The 17,469-nt window shown below is 34.0% G+C and overlaps 1 long non-coding RNA gene across 2 annotated transcripts in view; it reads right to left on the bottom strand.

The window, feature by feature from the left end:
* The window catches only part of LOC141454940 (uncharacterized), a 300,919-nt gene extending 291,324 nt beyond the window's left edge, over positions 1–9,595 (bottom strand). For both annotated transcript variants that reach the window (XR_012459057.1, XR_012459054.1), the window contains exons 1-2: positions 9,478–9,595; positions 9,254–9,356 (exon numbers count right to left, since the gene is read on the bottom strand). This is a non-coding gene — a long non-coding RNA (uncharacterized lncRNA). The remainder of the gene's footprint in view (positions 1–9,253; positions 9,357–9,477) is intronic.
* Positions 9,596–17,469: the final 7,874 nt, after the last annotated feature.

Below are 17,469 nucleotides of genomic sequence, written 5' to 3'. Positions count from 1 at the left end.
CGCTGAGAAGACATTACCTGGAAGAGCGTCTTCAAAAAGAGCCCCAATTAATAAATATTCTAAAAGTGGTCCTATATACATATGATCGCCTAAATAAGAACTACTATTATGTTATAGAATCTTTAAAACTATTTTGTTTTATTCCAAAAACGGACAGAACTTTCCGGAAGACCGTATATAAGTCTAGTGAGTGGTAAACATAGTTAAATGTGAGTGTAAGGTGGTCCTATATAAGTCTAGTGAGTGGTAAACATGGTTAAATGTAATTGTAAGGTGGTCCTATATACATATGATCGCCTAAATAAGATCTACCATTATGTTATAGAATCTTTAAAACTAAAATCATTTGTTAGAAATGAATAAAGAAATAGAATTTATTGTAGCTAAAATGTTTAATTTACATCAGTATGATTATTAAGATATTGCCCTAAGTTCGCCACCTGCATTTTTAAACAAGATAAAAGATTTGTCCGGAAGATGACAGCAGGTACTGGGTGTCTGCTACCTCAAAACTCTGTATATAACAATCGAGAGTGACGCTAGCATAGCTTTTAAGGAGACAATTAGCCATATTGTTGTGGAACGTGGTTTGTGTTATAACTATTGCCTCGGAAAGTATCCGTTTTATTTTGTGCAATCTGCAATATATTTTAATAGTGTGATTTGTATTTTTAAAGTATATTTTATGTACTTTACGGTAGTGTTATCAATAATTTAATTTTTGATAGGTATTTGGTGATATTAATAAATTGTGCTCGGGTTCCTAACTTCACCACTGCGGCCAACTGTGATGGCGAAGTTAGGAACACTGGTTTCTGCAAGGTAGGTTTTGTTGTAGAGTATTCATACTTGCGACAGATTTGAATGTATTATTTAGATATTTTAGGGACTTAAAGAACCGTTATTATTTTTTTGTTAACACAAAAATGTTTAATTTAGTTTAATTTATTTTATTATATTTAATGTTAATATTTACAATATAGTAGTGTTAATTTAAAATTATTGTTCACTTCAGAACCCCTGTAATATGTAAATTTACATCAAATACAGAAATTTATCTATCAATCTATCACTTAAATTGAGTATGAATTTGGAGATTGTTAAATAAATGTAATCTATAGTTACGAGGGTCGTTTGAAAAGTCCGTGCAAAGTCAGAGAGATAGCACCACTGGCGCGTATCGAGGTTATGTTTAGTTAGTAGCATCTCTTGGAAGAACACACACCAAGTTTCAGCCAGATCGGTCTATTTCTTTGTGTTTGGCATTCGTTTGAATCGAGGAAGTCGAGTGATTTTCAAAAAATGGACGAAAAAGAATTTCGTGTGTTGATTAAACACTACTTTATGAAAGGCAAAACGCCTCAGGAGACTAAAGAGAAGCTTGATAAACATTATGGTGACTCTGCACCTTCGATTAGAACAGTTTATAAGTGGTTTCAAAATTTTCGGAGTGGCCATATGGGCACAAGTGACGCTGAACGTTCTGCACCGCCCTGTTGAGGTTACTACTCCAGAAATCATTGATAAAATCCATGATATGGTGATGGATGACAGAAGAGTGAAGGTGCGTGAGATTGCTAGTGCTGTGGGCATCTCGAATGAACGGGTACATAATATTTTGCATCAACATTTGGACATGACAAAGCTATCCGCAAGATGGGTGCCGCGATTGCTCACGCTTGACCAAAAACGAAATCGTGTGAAGTGTTGCAAGGACGGTTTGCAGTTGTTCCAGAAGAATCCGCAGGACTTTAAGCGTCGTTTCGTCACTGTGGATGAAACATGGATACATCACTACACTCCTGAGACCAAAGAACAATCTAAACAATGGGTTACCAAGGGGGGAATCTGCGCCAAAAAAGGCGAAGACCGTTCCTTCGGCCGGGAAGATTATGGCGACTGTCTTTTGGGATTCGCAAGGAATAATCCTCATCGACTATCTGGAAAAGGGTAAAACTATTACAGGTGCATATTATTCATCGTTATTGGACCGTTTGAAAACCGAGCTGCAAGAAAAACGCCCACGATTGGCCCACAAAAAAGTCCTTTTCCATCACGACAACGCACCAGCTCACACCTCAGCAGTTGTGGTCGCAAAATTAATGGAAATAGGATTCCAACTCGTTTCACATCCCCCCTATTCTCCAGACTTGGCTCCCTCGGACTACTATTTGTTCCCCAATATGAAGAAATGGCTGGCGGGAAAAAGATTTTATTCAAACGAGGAGGTGATTGCAGAAACGAATGGCTATTCTTGAGACTTGGACAAATCCTATTATTCGGAAGGGATCAACAAACTAGAGCAGCGTTGGACGAAGTGTATAAGCCTAAAAGGAGACTATGTTGAAAAATAAAAAAGGTTTACCCCCAAAAATTAAGTAGTTTTTATTTTTGCACGGACTTTTCAAACGACCCTCGTACAATACTATACATCTACCTCGTGATCTATTCAAAGAAAAGATTTTAAGAATTCAAATTTAGATAAGAAATAATTTTCTCAACTTTGAGACGAATTAAATTTTCTATTAATGAATAATTTTTTTGACAAGATATGTTATTATAAATTATGTTGCGACTAACAAGGTCTGAAGAAAGCTATCATTTGAAACGTCCTCTTTTCCATAATTAACAGTAAGAAATGAAATACAGGGTGACCAGAGTTATATGCTCCACCCACTTTTTTTTTTAAACTGCGGGAAATTTCGAAAAAATAAAAAACACGTATTTAATCATTTCTAGTCTAGTTTATTTTCAGTGATTGACCCATTTTTTTAAACCCTTGTATCTCGAGATACAGCATCTAACTTTTGTTTTTCAAATGGAACGTTATATTTCTTGTTGCATATTTTTATAGTATTTGAGCTCCTAAAAAAAAAAATTTGAAATCGGTTAGGTTTTTCAAAAGTTATGGTAATTTAAAATATGGAAATCAAATTTCAGTTTACTGTCAAAATTACGTTATTTTTCTTAAAGAATCTGTTGAAACTGGGCACAATCAACGGATAGGCAAGCCAAAACGCTGGACTCCCACGCTTTGCTTGAAGCAGCACTTATGGTGGCGAAGTCAAGATCTAGGCAGGCTAGAGTTATTCGACGTTCAGGTTGTTTTTTCTACAAACGTTTGGTGTGGAGTTATAGGAAATCAACTAATCGGCCCATACTTCTACAGAGAGAACTTAACTGGTGCAAGGTATCCAACTTTTTTTAAAGAGACATTTAGCCAGTTCTGCTTGAATATGTTCCTCTACAACGTCGGCTAGATATGTATTTTCAACAAGATGGTTGCCCGGCACATAATGCGAGAATTGTTCGACGTTACCTGGACAGAAATTTCCGTGAAAAGAGCATAGGAACTCATTGTCCGATCCAATGGCCCACCTTGATCCCCGGACTTGACCCCAATGGACTAATTTTTGTGGGAATATCTAAAAAAAATAAAGTGTACAGTATCCTTAATCCCGTGGCTTCAGTCGATGATCTGAAACGTGGAATACTTCTAGCCTGCCTAGATCTTGACTTCGCCACCATAGGTGCTGCTACAAGCAAAGCGTGGGAGTCCAGAGTTTTGCCTTGCCTATCCGTTGATTGTGCCCAGTTTTCTTTCAAAAAAATAACGTAATTTTGACAGTAAACTGAAATTTGTTTTTCATATTTTAAATTACCATAACTTTTGAAAAACCTAACCGATTTCAAAAATTTTTTTTTGTTGTTGTTTTTAGGAGCTCAAATACTATAAAAATATGTAAAAAAAAAATATAACGTTCCATTTGAAAAACAAAAGTTGGATGCTGTATCTCGAGATACAGGGGTTTAAAAAAATGGGTCAATCACTAAAAGTAAACTAGACTAAAAATGATTAAATACGTGTTTTTTATTTTTTCGAAATTTCCCGCCGTTTAAAAAAAAAGTGGGTGGAGCCTGTAACCATGGTCACCCTGTATATTGGAGACTGATTGTTTTTTTGGTCCTAATTCTTTGACAGAATCAAATCAAAAAAGAAGTAAATTTAGAAACAGTATTTAAAAATAAAAATAAGAATACTAGAAGCAGTTTATTTATATCTATGAAAGAAATTGAGGAAAAACTTTTTCCCTCCTCATGAAAATAAATCCAGAGATATATTTATTTGCTACGATTTAGAATGCTAATTATTCTCAATACAGGACTCCTCTATAAGTAGATAGATTTTGTATGTACCCAAATGTTTTGTCGCTAGCCAATTATTTAGTGAGGTTTATTTTGAACTCTAAATCGATTGTTCCACTCCAATATAATCTGTTTTCTGGTAAATTTTAAGGGTTATTGTGTATTTACAGGGCCATGAAATTGTTCAGCTAGCTTGAAAGTTCTCTATGGAGAGGCGATAAACAGCTGGCTAGTGTACCAAAGATACTAGAGAATTACCATAGAAAATATTTCAAACATTTTTTTTTGTAAATAATTGTTCGTTTGTGACTCCGATTGTATCGATAATTGCTAATTAGTCTTCCATTTGCATTTTTGGCGTTAAATTACTGATTATTTAATAATAGATTGAGGCTATTGATGTACAGTTTATTTTTATTAATCCTTTAATTCTTTGCTGCATGGTGGGATATATTTTAACCCACCTCGAAAAGTTGAAGTTATTCATACATACGAGGGTCGTTTGAAAAGTCCGTGCAAAAATAAAAACTACTTAATTTTTTGGGGTAAACCTTTTTTATTTTTCAACAAAGTCTCCTTTTAGGCTTATACACTTCGTCCAACGCTGCTCTAGTTTGTTGATCCCTTCCGAATAATAGGATTTGTCCAAGTCTGAAAAATAGCCATTCGTTTCTGCAATCACCTCCTCGTTTAAATAAAATCTTTTTCCCGCCAGCCATTTCTTCATATTGGGGAACAAATAGTAGTCCGAGGGAGCCAAGTCTGGAGAATAGGGGGGATGTGAAATGAGTTGGAACCCTATTTCCATTAATTTTGCGACCACAACTGCTGAGGTGTGAGCTGGTGCGTTGTCGTGATGGAAAAGGACTTTTTTGTGGGCCAATCGTGGGCGTTTTTCTTGCAGCTCGGTTTTCAAACGGTCCAATAACGATGAATAATATGCACCTGTAATAGTTTTACCCTTTTCCAGATAGTCGATGAGGATTATTCCTTGCGAATCCCAAAAGACAGTCGCCATAATCTTCCCGGCCGAAGGAACGGTCTTCGCCTTTTTTGGCGCAGATTCCCCCCTTGGTAACCCATTGTTTAGATTGTTCTTTGGTCTCAGGAGTGTAGTGATGTATCCATGTTTCATCCACAGTGACGAAACGACGCTTAAAGTCCTGCGGATTCTTCTGGAACAACTGCAAACCGTCCTTGCAACACTTCACACGATTTCGTTTTTGGTCAAGCGTGAGCAATCGCGGCACCCATCTTGCGGATAGCTTTGTCATGTCCAAATGTTGATGCAAAATATTATGTACCCGTTCATTCGAGATGCCCACAGCACTAGCAATCTCACGCACCTTCACTCTTCTGTCATCCATCACCATATCATGGATTTTATCAATGATTTCTGGAGTAGTAACCTCAACAGGGCGGTGCAGAACGTTCAGCGTCACTTTTGCCCATATGGCCACTGTGAAAATTTTGAAACCACTTATAAACTGTTCTAATCGAAGGTGCAGAGTCACCATAATGTTTATCAAGCTTCTCTTTAGTCTCCTGAGGCGTTTTGCCTTTCATAAAGTAGTGTTTAATCAACACACGAAATTCTTTTTCGTCCATTTTTTGAAAATCACTCGACTTCCTCGATTCAAACGAATGCCAAACACAAAGAAATAGACCGATCTGGCTGAAACTTGGTGTGTGTTCTTCCAAGAGATGCTACTAACTAAACATAACCTCGATACGCGCCAGTGGTGCTATCTCTCTGACTTTGCACGGACTTTTCAAACGACCCTCGTACAGCTTAATATGTTATTTAAAGTTTTTCATTCAGTTGGCAGTGCTATGCACCAATGGTAAATGCGAAAATAAGTTGAATAATTTTTATATTTATTATAAACTTGACCGATAGTAAAAAATGGTGGCACCGCATACTGTTCTATTATTTGGATGCAGCTGTTGTTAATTCATATATTGTTTATAAACAATTGGGTCAAAAACATGGAACTTAAACATTTCAAGGAACAGTGCGCTGAAGGACAGTGCTGTACTGTCTGCAAAGTTCCGCTTTGTTTTGGTAAAAAGTTGTGTTTGGATGAACACCATATAAAGCATTAGTTGCACAGTGGTATTATACAATACCAGTGGCCCGCACTAAAAAAGGACTATTGAAATGGTATTAATTTTTTCTTTTCTTTTTTTCTGTATTTCGAGAGTGATGATTATTTGAGAGGGATGATTACATATGTAAGATAATGGAAATGGATGTTTATTTCCATTTTTTTTATAATAAAAGAAATTCTGTGCAACTAGGGCTTTTATTTTCTGTAAAATCGTGCGCCTCAAAGAGTTAAGAGAGTTATAGGAAGCAGTGTTAGAATTGGCATAAGTAAAGTTCCTCTTCAGGTTTGAGGACAAGCGCACAGACGATGCGCTAAAAAAAAATGGTTAACAAGATTGCAATACTTCCTCTTTATTAGCGTAAGAAATATTTATGTTTTTAAAAACTATGAATATCGGCTGAAACCTGGCGAATACTGTACTTAAAATAAAGTAAGGGAAAGTCGAATGACTGAATCACACCAGATTTAGTTCTACGCACATTTACACAAACATAACAGATATCAGTTTCCAGGAGATAAGAACAAAATATAAAATAAATAAAAAGAAGACGCCTAGCGTGTCCAAGTAAGGGGGCGGCTACAACACTACGAAGAACAGCATGGAAATTGAGAGGCGTACGAAGAAGGGAAAGAGCGAGAGGGAGTGATTTCCACAGTGACCATGAGAGATGATAGGCATTGCAGATCTGAGTTCTGTGCCAAGTGGGATACAGCAATGGTACAGATAGGGATAGTCACACAGTCTGGGAGAAGAGCTGCAGGGTACTGAGAACCAGGGTGCCAGACCGCCTAGGCGACTGTGCACCGTCTTCGGTGCCTTAGTCTCCATCCACAGGCAAGTCTTGTTTCCGGTATTCTCACACACCCACACCCGTACATACACACAATCTAGCACTGCGTCTAACTCACTACCTCTACAGTCGCACATGAGTTATGAAGTCCGCTATATTGTGTTTCCGGTTCGTTTGACCTTGTTCTCTCTTGCTTAAAGAATTCTACAATGTTTTAAAGTACGTACGTTCATGCCCACAAATTTTAAGCTTAACAAATACGAGGTCTGTAAATTAAGTAATGAGACTGATTTTTTTTAAAAATTTTTTATGCAACAACATAGGAGAAAAATTTAAAATTCAATTGTGGCAAAATTTAATTAATTTTAAGCTGTGCTTTATATATATTGGAAGCAAACCGACTTCAATATGTTCAACACACGATAAACTTTGTTAACATTACCCTAGTAACAAGTAACTTGTTTCAGAAATCTATTCAAGGCTATAGCCTTTCCAGGTAGACTAATTGGAATATACTTATTGTTAAGTTTCCTATTAGGTTGGGGGGGAGTCATGCATATATTTGCCTTATTATGCACCATTAAGGCTTTGAATGCCCAAACAAGTGCGTCAACAATAGGCAGCCAGTAGAAACGAGAATAACCCTAGCTTTTCTCTATAACACCATTTCTAAACTGTGACTCAATAAATATTTTGTAAATCATTATTTTAGCTTCATTGTTCCTTTTGAATTGTTTAATTATTCGGAATCGGTTCTCTGGGAGGCTGGAAAATTCATCTGAGATAAATAACTTATCCTTCTTACCCATTGGTAACAATGGGCTGAAGAATTGTGCTGAATTGAGATAACCAATCTGCCCTGAGGGCAGAAGAACAAACTTTACTATCAACATTTTTTCTAACAAATAAAAAATGACACACCCGGGATTCGAACTGGGAAGATACAAATCCATGCTTCATAGCCAATACACCAACATCCGCACTAGAATTGGAAACAAAATTTTTGTGTGAACACGACTTTCTCTAAACATTATTAGATGAATTTCCTGCTGAGGAATTTCATAGAATTCAAGATTTTAAATTCCTATTATGGTTTCCAAACGACAGTTTCATACTTCACAATCAAATGGCGCTACAGAAAAAAGCTTACCCCCCCTTCCAAAAGACTATTTTCTGAGGTAATTTCGCAAATAAATGTAGATCTCTCAGTGAAAGCAAAGTATTCGAAATATTAAAGAAAATCCTAGGAACCATTTTTGAGAAACGATCTAAATCGTGTAACTTATTTTTACTAATAATAAATGAAAAAAAAAGCATTGTAAAAAGCACAGCGTGTGATTTATCGATGAGTAAGTAATCGGATAATAGAAACAATACAACACTGTTATCGTTACGTTGAAGGCAAGTGACGGATGGGAAGGGTGCTACTGTCCGCCATATTGTCCAGATCTCCACATAGTGTACAATCAGTACTCTATTACCTTCCAAAATCTATTTAAGTCCAGAAAAGCCTGTCGTTAAGTGCGAATGTATACAAGTGAGGATTAGTGTTGGTCTATGAGTACGGTAAACTCAATTAGTTTAGTAGTTATACTCGCTTAACTTGCACGTTGTTTTGGGGCTAACAGAATTGTTCGCGTTACTTGGCTAAGTGAAACTGAAGAATTAGGCCAGTCGATTGCCACCTAATTTGAGCAGAAAAAATGTGCATTTCATTTAAAAATGGTCATATGTTTCCAAAGAAATGTCAGTCAATCTAGAGCAAAGTCAGGTTATCTCATAAAGAAATGTCTCCTTCACTAATGTTGTTTAAATTGCATCATAAATGATACTGAAGATTTAATTCACACTATAACCAAAAGCAAAATTAAAAAAACTAGTTGAAGATGACTTTAAAAGCTAAAAACTACTCGTTCTCTCGACAAATAGAACTGTGGACTCTTCAAAAATAGTGAGATCAAGAATATGGAACAGCTCGATTTAAGACATCAACGAAAAGTGGAAAATGTATTTCATCTTTTACAAAACAACATACTGCTCCCTCGAAAAGTGCATTAGATGAATCTCCGTATAGTTAACAAATAAAAGAAAGTTTTAAATAAAGAAATCAAGTAAAATAAAGGGCAGTGCAAGACAATTTTAAGGATTATTCAGTATTGGTATTAAGGTATTAATTTATTTAAATAAAATGCATGCATTCTTTACCTTATTCTTCAAGACTGCAGCTTGCATCCGTTCGTTTATTACACTTGCACAAATAGAAAAGGAACACTGCACTTACCACATCACTCACTTCACTGTTATACACCTGCAATAAAAAATACATTTCTTATTAAATAGGTTAATAATTATTAATTTGTAAATTTCTATGACAAAATTTGCATCAAAGAAATTAATTTCTTAAGAAGAAAAATGCAAATTGTACATACCTTATTTCACAAATGCATTCTTCATTTAAACATTAGAAAACACTAATGCTAAAAACTAAACTAGCACTAAAGAACACTGCACAATAACACAATGCACTTGCCAAAACCCCGGACCTGAAATAAGAATACAATGTATTAGTTTATTTGTATTGAATAGAAATACCAAGTAAAAGGTATTATGTAGTGTATTGATGACCATATTTTCAGTTTAACTTGAGGGTATGCATGATTTTTTTTATGCTCATGGTCGTCTTAGCATGCTAGTTTTTGTAATTCTGTCCATTGTCGGATTCCTATCAGGGAAGGAGTCCATCAAGGTTTTTTGGAATGTGGGGAAAGATTGTTAGTTCGAGTAAAGATGTATTTAAGGATCGTGGTTTGTGAGTTTTTAGAGGTGTAAGTAATTAAGCTTTAAAGCAGTCTCAGAGATTGGTCTTAAAAGCTGTCTGCGCTTAAGAAGGACTGAAAATTATAACTACAAAATCTGATTTTTGGTAAATAGACCGTATTTACCATTTTCATTAATTAATTACCAATAAATATTAGCATACGGAGGCGTTACTTTCTATTGTGAACAAAATTGCCTCTGTTAGATAATAAAATATTGTGGAGGGTTTATCTATTAAGTAACTTTAGATAAAATCAGAAAAGTGCTTTAATTTCTAAATACCTTTACTAAAATGAGTGTAAATGAAATCAAACTTAAGTTTTTTTTAAGACTTTTTTTCCTCTAAAAATGAGTTCGGATAAAGTTGCTTTTACTAAAATGGGTGACAAAAGGGAAATTTCTTAAATATTAGCTGAAAGTGTCTTGAATAAGTCCAAAAATTAGAAAAAGTTGAAGTATTAAAAAAAACAAGCTGAGATTAATCTCTTCTTAATATTTTAAGCTTAAGAATTAGAAAACAATGAGGTAATTTTGCTTAAAAAAATCAGCTTAAGAAGAGAAGAGAAGTAGAATCGGCTTTAGAATAGTTCAAGATGTAGCAATCTTTCCATTCCTTTATAATTAATAGAAAGATGGCAAGTCATAAAAGCAGACTATTCTAACAAAACCACCTACTTCTAAGTTTCTGAAGAATGTTGGGTAATATTGAATTCACTTTTTTTGTTAAATAGAGTTATGAACACAAATCAATGTTAATAAATTAGTAAATTGTTCAACTTTTTATTAACATTTTTCATTGCGAATTTTCTATTATCAAATCATAGCCTAAGCTATGAATAGTTAAAGGATTCTACGTCATCAAACTCGAATAAGTTAATGTTCCATATGTTGTGCAATCGAAGTATATCGAATTAATATCCTGTATCTTTACAAAATACATTAAAAACGAAGCAATCAATGAATAATAATAATAATAGTAGAATACCATACAATTTAAAGTTAGAATTGCCTGATTATTAGTAGAAACTATGTCAGAAATTCAGCCAAAGAGCTTTCTGGCCATTTTGAATTTGAAAAATCTAACATCGTAATTTTAAATGAAGTTTTTTCATAGAAATCTTTCAATGAATATAACAAAATTTATATCTTTTTAAAGATTTTGATTCACTTAATTAATTGTAATGTATTTTGTTTCAGATCTCTTAAATTTAACACTTGATAATTAAAAAAATAAAATGAACTTACGTGATTCCAATTTTCTACATGGCCCCTCGAACTGAACTATGGGCATTTATGACGTCACTCCAAGGAACTTAGAAGAAAGTCTGAATATGTTTAAAAATTTTGATTAGAATTTAAAATTAATTGATGTTAAATTGAAATTTATTTTTATAATAATTAGCCCATGTAATTCCGTCTTTAAGAAAATACAAAATCATATCTTTTTTTTTTTTTAGTAATGACCACTATTTTAAAAAAAATCTTAGGGGTACAATAAAAATGTATTTTATTATAAATCACTTTTTTTTTTAATTCATTTTTTTGTTTAATACAACTAAAATGATTATTATTAGTTCATTGTTACTTGGGTTTCTGATGGGGCTCATTTTGCGGCAGCCATATTGTTTCATCTCAACCATTGAATTCTGTTATGCTACTCAATAAGTGATTAAAAATTCTGAATAGTAATAATTTTATTGTGGAAAAATATCTAGTAACTGTGAATTTAAAATGTTCAAAATAGTTTCCGTAGTTCTTTAAGTGTGTACTGGTGTACTTAATTTTACGTATTACTTATCATTAATGGTATGTAGAACTTCATATTATATTCATATTTCAATTTGCATGCATTTGATCATCAATATAAGATTTTGTTGAAGATCTATCAATCAAGTCTCATTATTGATATGTTATTCTAATTATTTTCATATAATTTAAGATGCCATGAATCATGTTGAATTGATTTTTTTACAAATGTTTTTAATGAATTCATTTAAAATGAGAGTAATTGTGTTGTAAAATGAATATTGTTAGGTTTTCTTCTGATTGATTGGTTCAGATAAGTTCTTAAATTGTAATTTTATTTTTTCATTTCTTGAATTTACATTTTGTTATTTAAATTTGATGATATATAAAACATATAGCATTCTTAAAGCTGTGCCAAATAAGGTTTTGAAGTTTCTTTTGTTCAGATATTTCTGAGTAAAATATAATTGCTGTACAGTCAATTGTTAGCTTATAAAGTTTATTGATTGATCTAAATTAGAATTGGAAAAAGGCTTGATGTTTCATACTAGTCCTTGAACTACTTCTTTTTTGCCTTTTTATCCCTACAAATGTACAGGAATTATTTGGAACAATTCATTGAACTTTGCAAGTCTTTAAGTGTAGATTGTTGTTTTTTTTTTTTTTTTCTAATATTACTATTGATGAATAGAACATACTTTGTGACTTGAAAGACAGTAAGTAATTTTTCAGTAAAAGAAAACAGTCGATTTAGGTAATGGTCTTAAATGCTTGAAGTTCTTTTAGAATAGAAATCTTTTTAAAAATTATTTCCAGAATTAGTTTTGTAGCTACAATTGTGGACCATGAATAGAAATTTTATAGAATTTAAAAGAACCTTCATTGTTATTCAAGCCTTTATTCAGCAAAACTGTTATGTTATAAATGCATTATATCTTAAATTGAAATGAGAATGCAATTGTGTCAAACTCGTATATAGGAAGTTAACAACGTATACTTCTATAATTAAATTTTTTTCCTGTGAATAACAATGTAACTTCCTTTTTTAATTTCTCCTGGATTTAATGTCAGGGAAATATTAATTTGAGTGAAGAGAAATGACTGCCCAATTTTAGTGTTTTATTTATTTGTATGCCAAGCTTTCGCTGCTACGTTTAGATGCGAGTCAAAGGAGACTCGTTATTAGGTCAAACTATATAAAATATCGTAGTTAATGAAAAGAAGTATCTACCATAAAAGCAATAGTAAATTTATAATCTTTGATTCTTAAACTTGACTTAATTCCTGAAACTTATAAATACTATCAACTTTGAGTTATTTATTTTTGTAAAAATAGAGTACATTATAACCACTTTTCTTTGGATACCTTTGCACTTGCTGCAATCACATTTTTCAACCATGACAATTTGTTGACCTAGAACTTACTTCTGCAGCATCCTCTAAATAATTCTTAATTCTAATTTTAAATTCGAGTTATCTTTCAGGATAATTTTGTGCAATCTTCATTGTACACATCCTTAGCTGGAAATAAGTTAGCTTAATGTTCATACACACAATTCGTGCATGTGGTATTCACACAAAGATGAGAAGGAAACTTGTAATCAATTTTATACCAATATCTGGCTTATCAGAAGATATCTGGTTGGGGCAAAAGGAAAAAATGTAAAAGTTTATGAGCTTTGTACTTGAACGTTTTCACTGTTCTTTGTTCGGTTTATTCACTCTGCAGTTTCTTTATGGTCCGTTTATTCCGGTTACCCAGTAGAGTAGTAACTGAAACTTAAACAACTATTGTTTATGCTAGTATCGTTCAGCTTTTTCTTATGAAAAGCAAATTTTCGTAGATTTATTTACTTTAGGTTAGGAATGATGACAGGAGTATACATTCAATCGATTCTAATGCCATTCTATAAGGTCGATCTTCGACAGTTTCTCTGATCAGAACAAGACAAAAGAAAATCTTTGATTTTAACGAATCAATTTATATTTTTAATAGCTATTCCATTCAATCGATCCTTGCCCCATTACTGGGACAAGACTCTGTTATGAACTGTTGTTATTTGATTTTTTATTTAATTCTACTGAAAAACACAAGGTTTTTTTTAACTGCTTGATCAATGTTATCAGATTATTCAGTTGCTAGTTTTCTGGAATCCTAATTTTTCTGAGGCTTTCTCCATGTTACACCCATATGTAAATCAGAATCACGCCCTAGAATATTTTTATTCAGTATTATAGAACAATCTATCCTTTGTTCTAATCAATTGGTAAAATTTAAGTAAACTTATTTCACTTCTTACTTAAATGGAAGCTCCAGGTTAATCTACTATCTAAATAGATATTATAGATACCTTACTGCTTCGACTAATTAGTTGTTAGTAATTTTTCACAAGTATTCAATGAGGTTGTTGAGATAATTTTGAAGTAGGTATATATATTTCGGGCTTCGATTGCGTTTCCATGGTGAGACAACACTGAAGTATCTATCTGCGAAGAAGAGTGACAGAGTTTGTGATCTAGCTTGAGGGATATCATGGAGAATAAAATCAAATAATGTTGGTGTGTCTTTTTTTTTAAAGTGTTCTTTTTATCGGCAATGATTTTGACGATGATACAAAGAAGGTAGATTACTCAATTTACTTAGGGATTGTTGAACTAGGTTTATTGGATTGCCATGATCCCAATTTCCAATTCTGCTCTGCTAATATTTATGCTGTATACTTTGCAGTATAGCGTATGCAGCAAGATGAAGTCGGGGGTATTGCATGCTGATGTGCAACGGTGTCAGCACCGATGTTGATGGAATTGAGTTACTCATTATTGATTTGTAGAAACATTAAATTGACTAATGTATATTCAGAGAGGTAAAGGAAGAGAGCAAGAGGTTCCGCGCTCTTACTCTGTGCATAATCAACGCAAAGCAAATTGGAGGCTGTAAGGAAACCAGGACTGACTATGGTAATGAGATAGACAGTTCGGTTAGAATGGGAAGCTTGAAGCTGGCGGAAGACTACGAAGTAAAGCAGAAGCTGTTTTAGAGCCAGCCAGGGAGTAAACTGTGGACTCAGTGTTCAGTTGAGAGAGAGAGAGAGAGAGACAGACAAACCGGCTGGGAGATGTGAGGGATGCTGCGCTCTATACCCGCCGGCTGGGCCAAGGATCCTCTTCAAAGCTAACAACACCTTCTATATCTCCAGTTTCATAACTATTATCCTCATATAATTGATGCTTTTCATTTGCCCCACTCTACCTTTATCGCTCACTGGCTGTACCCAGTTTTCTCCTACAAAGATAATAATTAAATATTTTACTCCCTTTTCCGTTGTCCCTAATTTTACACTGGACCCAAATGGGCTTGGAGGGTCGGCGAAAGAGTGAAGTAAGAGAGACAAAGGGAGACAAAAATAACTCAAAGCGACATTACCAATAAAATTATTAAACCTTTCTCCTTTGACAAATTACTAACATATAAGTTCTTTTTTTTTCACATTTTAAACAAATTATTTTTTTTAAATATTGCTAATATCATTGTTTAAAGTTCTTAGAATGCTTATCGTGTCTTAGCAGCCATCAGTTTCCCCCAAGCCACGAAGACAAAAATATGTTGCGTTTACTTCATTTAGTGAAAGCAAGAAACGGAAAGTGTTTTCTTCATTTTAACCCTTCAAAGCCGGAGTTTTTTTTTTAATTTTCCAAAACGTTATTATTTTATCTATCAAATAGGTCACTAATAATATAGAAAACATAAATTAATTTAGTTTTTATTCGCCGATCTCTGTGTTAATGCCCTGTGACCATATGGTATGGTCACATCAGGTCAATACGGTACTAGTACACAACGCCATCTTTTTTCAACAAAACTGCCTTATTTACTTGCTTATAAATACTGAAAAAAACTTTCCTTATTTTAAAAGAATGTTTAACATAAAAATTACACCTAATTGTTTCGAATGGAGTGTTTCAAAACAAGGTATTCACCAACCTAGATCGTTTTTTACTGCAATGTGCATCTACCCACAGATGAACATCCTTCAATTATACATCTTCTTCTTTTATTATTGTTTGGCACCAGAATCACAAAGTGTCCCAGAACATCAGATCATATCTCAGATCTTCATCTAATGTGTATATTGAAGGATGGCCTGTTTTTTTTTGAAGCCGTTTTATGATTTGTTAGGTAACTCAACACAATAAAAAAATTCCGGCTCTCCAACAAATTCATCAACGGATTCGTTGTTATTGTAGTAAGTTTAGGGCCTCCTCGAATATCAGCCCATCTTTGACTTTGAAATGTGCATTATTGGGGGGGGGGGGGAAATGAAATAATACACCAATGACCTGATGTGATCAAATGGTAACACAGCTTTTGAATGTGATTTTATACGAGGGTCGTTTGAAAAGTCCGTGCAAAAATAAAAACTTAATTTTTTGGGGTAAACCTTTTTTATTTTTCAACATAGTCTCCTTTTAGGCTTATACACTTCGTCCAACGCTGCTCTAGTTTGTTGATCCCTTCCGAATAATAGGATTTATCCAAGTCTGAAAAATAGCCATTCGTTTCTGCAATCACCTCCTCGTTTGAATAAAATCTTTTTCCCGCCAGCCATTTCTTCATATTGGGAAACAAATAGTAGTCCGAGGGAGCCAAGTCTGGAGAATAGGGGGGATGTGAAACGAGTTGGAACCCTATTTCCATTAATTTTGCGACCACAACTGCTGAGGTGTGAGCTGGTGCGTTGTCGTAATGGAAAAGGACTTTTTTGTGGGCCAATCGTGGGCGTTTTTCTTGCAGCTCGGTTTTCAAACGGACCAATAACGATGAATAATATGCACCTGTAATAGTTTTACCCTTTTCCAGATAGTCGATGAGGATTATTCCTTACGAATCCCAAAAGACAATCGCCATAATCTTTCCAGCCGAAGGAACGGTCTTCGCCTTTTTTTGGCGCAGATTCCCCCTTGGTAACCCATTGTTTAGATTGTTCTTTGGTCTCAGGAGTGTAGTGATGTATCCATGTTTCATCCACAGTGACGAAACGACGCTTAAAGTCCTGCGGATTCTTCTGGAACAGCTGCAAACCGTCCTTGCAACACTTCACACGATTTCGTTTTTGGTCAAGCGCAAAGACAATGCCAAACACAAAGAAATAGACCGATCTGGCTGAAACTTGGTGTGTGTTCTTCCAAGAGATGCTACTAACTAAACATAACCTCGATACGCGCCAGTGGTGATATCTCTCTGACTTTGCACGGACTTTTCAAACGACCTTCGTAAGTATAATTTTAAGTCTTGAACTTTGTTATTGGTACATAATTTATAACAACTATTGGTTATTGTGTTTCATACAAAAAACAAAAATTGTGACATATTTGATAAACTAAAAAATTGCTAACAATAAACTAGTGTCCAAGCTGATTGAAACAGGTTTTTTTCAAAAAAGGCGTAACTAACTGAAAACACTAGTTATTATGATTTTCCGTCCCTTATCACGAATAGCATACACTAGCGTATTCAATAGTAAAGAGAAAATTTAAATTGATTATCTAGAATGAACAGCATTCTATTAAATGTGGCAAAATTCAACTGTGACCATATGGTCCCTTTAGGCTTTGATTGGTTAAAGTTTATTCTAATTAAAATTTCATTGGATTTGAATAAATTAAATAATAACAGTGTATAACCATAGTCTTAGCATTTTTTCTTTTATGCAGTTGAATGAAATGCATATTACTCCACTTCTTATTGATTTGATTTTAGTAATGGTGTGTTTAGGTTGCTATAGTCTTGCTCCAAATATTCTTTTTTTTTAGTTGAATTTTAACGCTTTGGAGCCATTTATTTTGGAGTTGTTGTGCAG

The sequence above is a fragment of the Rhodnius prolixus genome, unplaced genomic scaffold, assembly GCF_049639745.1.
Source record: "Rhodnius prolixus isolate KJV_2025 unplaced genomic scaffold, Rpr scaffold_15, whole genome shotgun sequence".
Classification (NCBI taxonomy): domain Eukaryota; kingdom Metazoa; phylum Arthropoda; class Insecta; order Hemiptera; family Reduviidae; genus Rhodnius; species Rhodnius prolixus.
The sequence above is the reverse complement of the archived record's forward strand: the minus strand, read 5'-3'. Positions and strand labels throughout refer to the sequence as shown.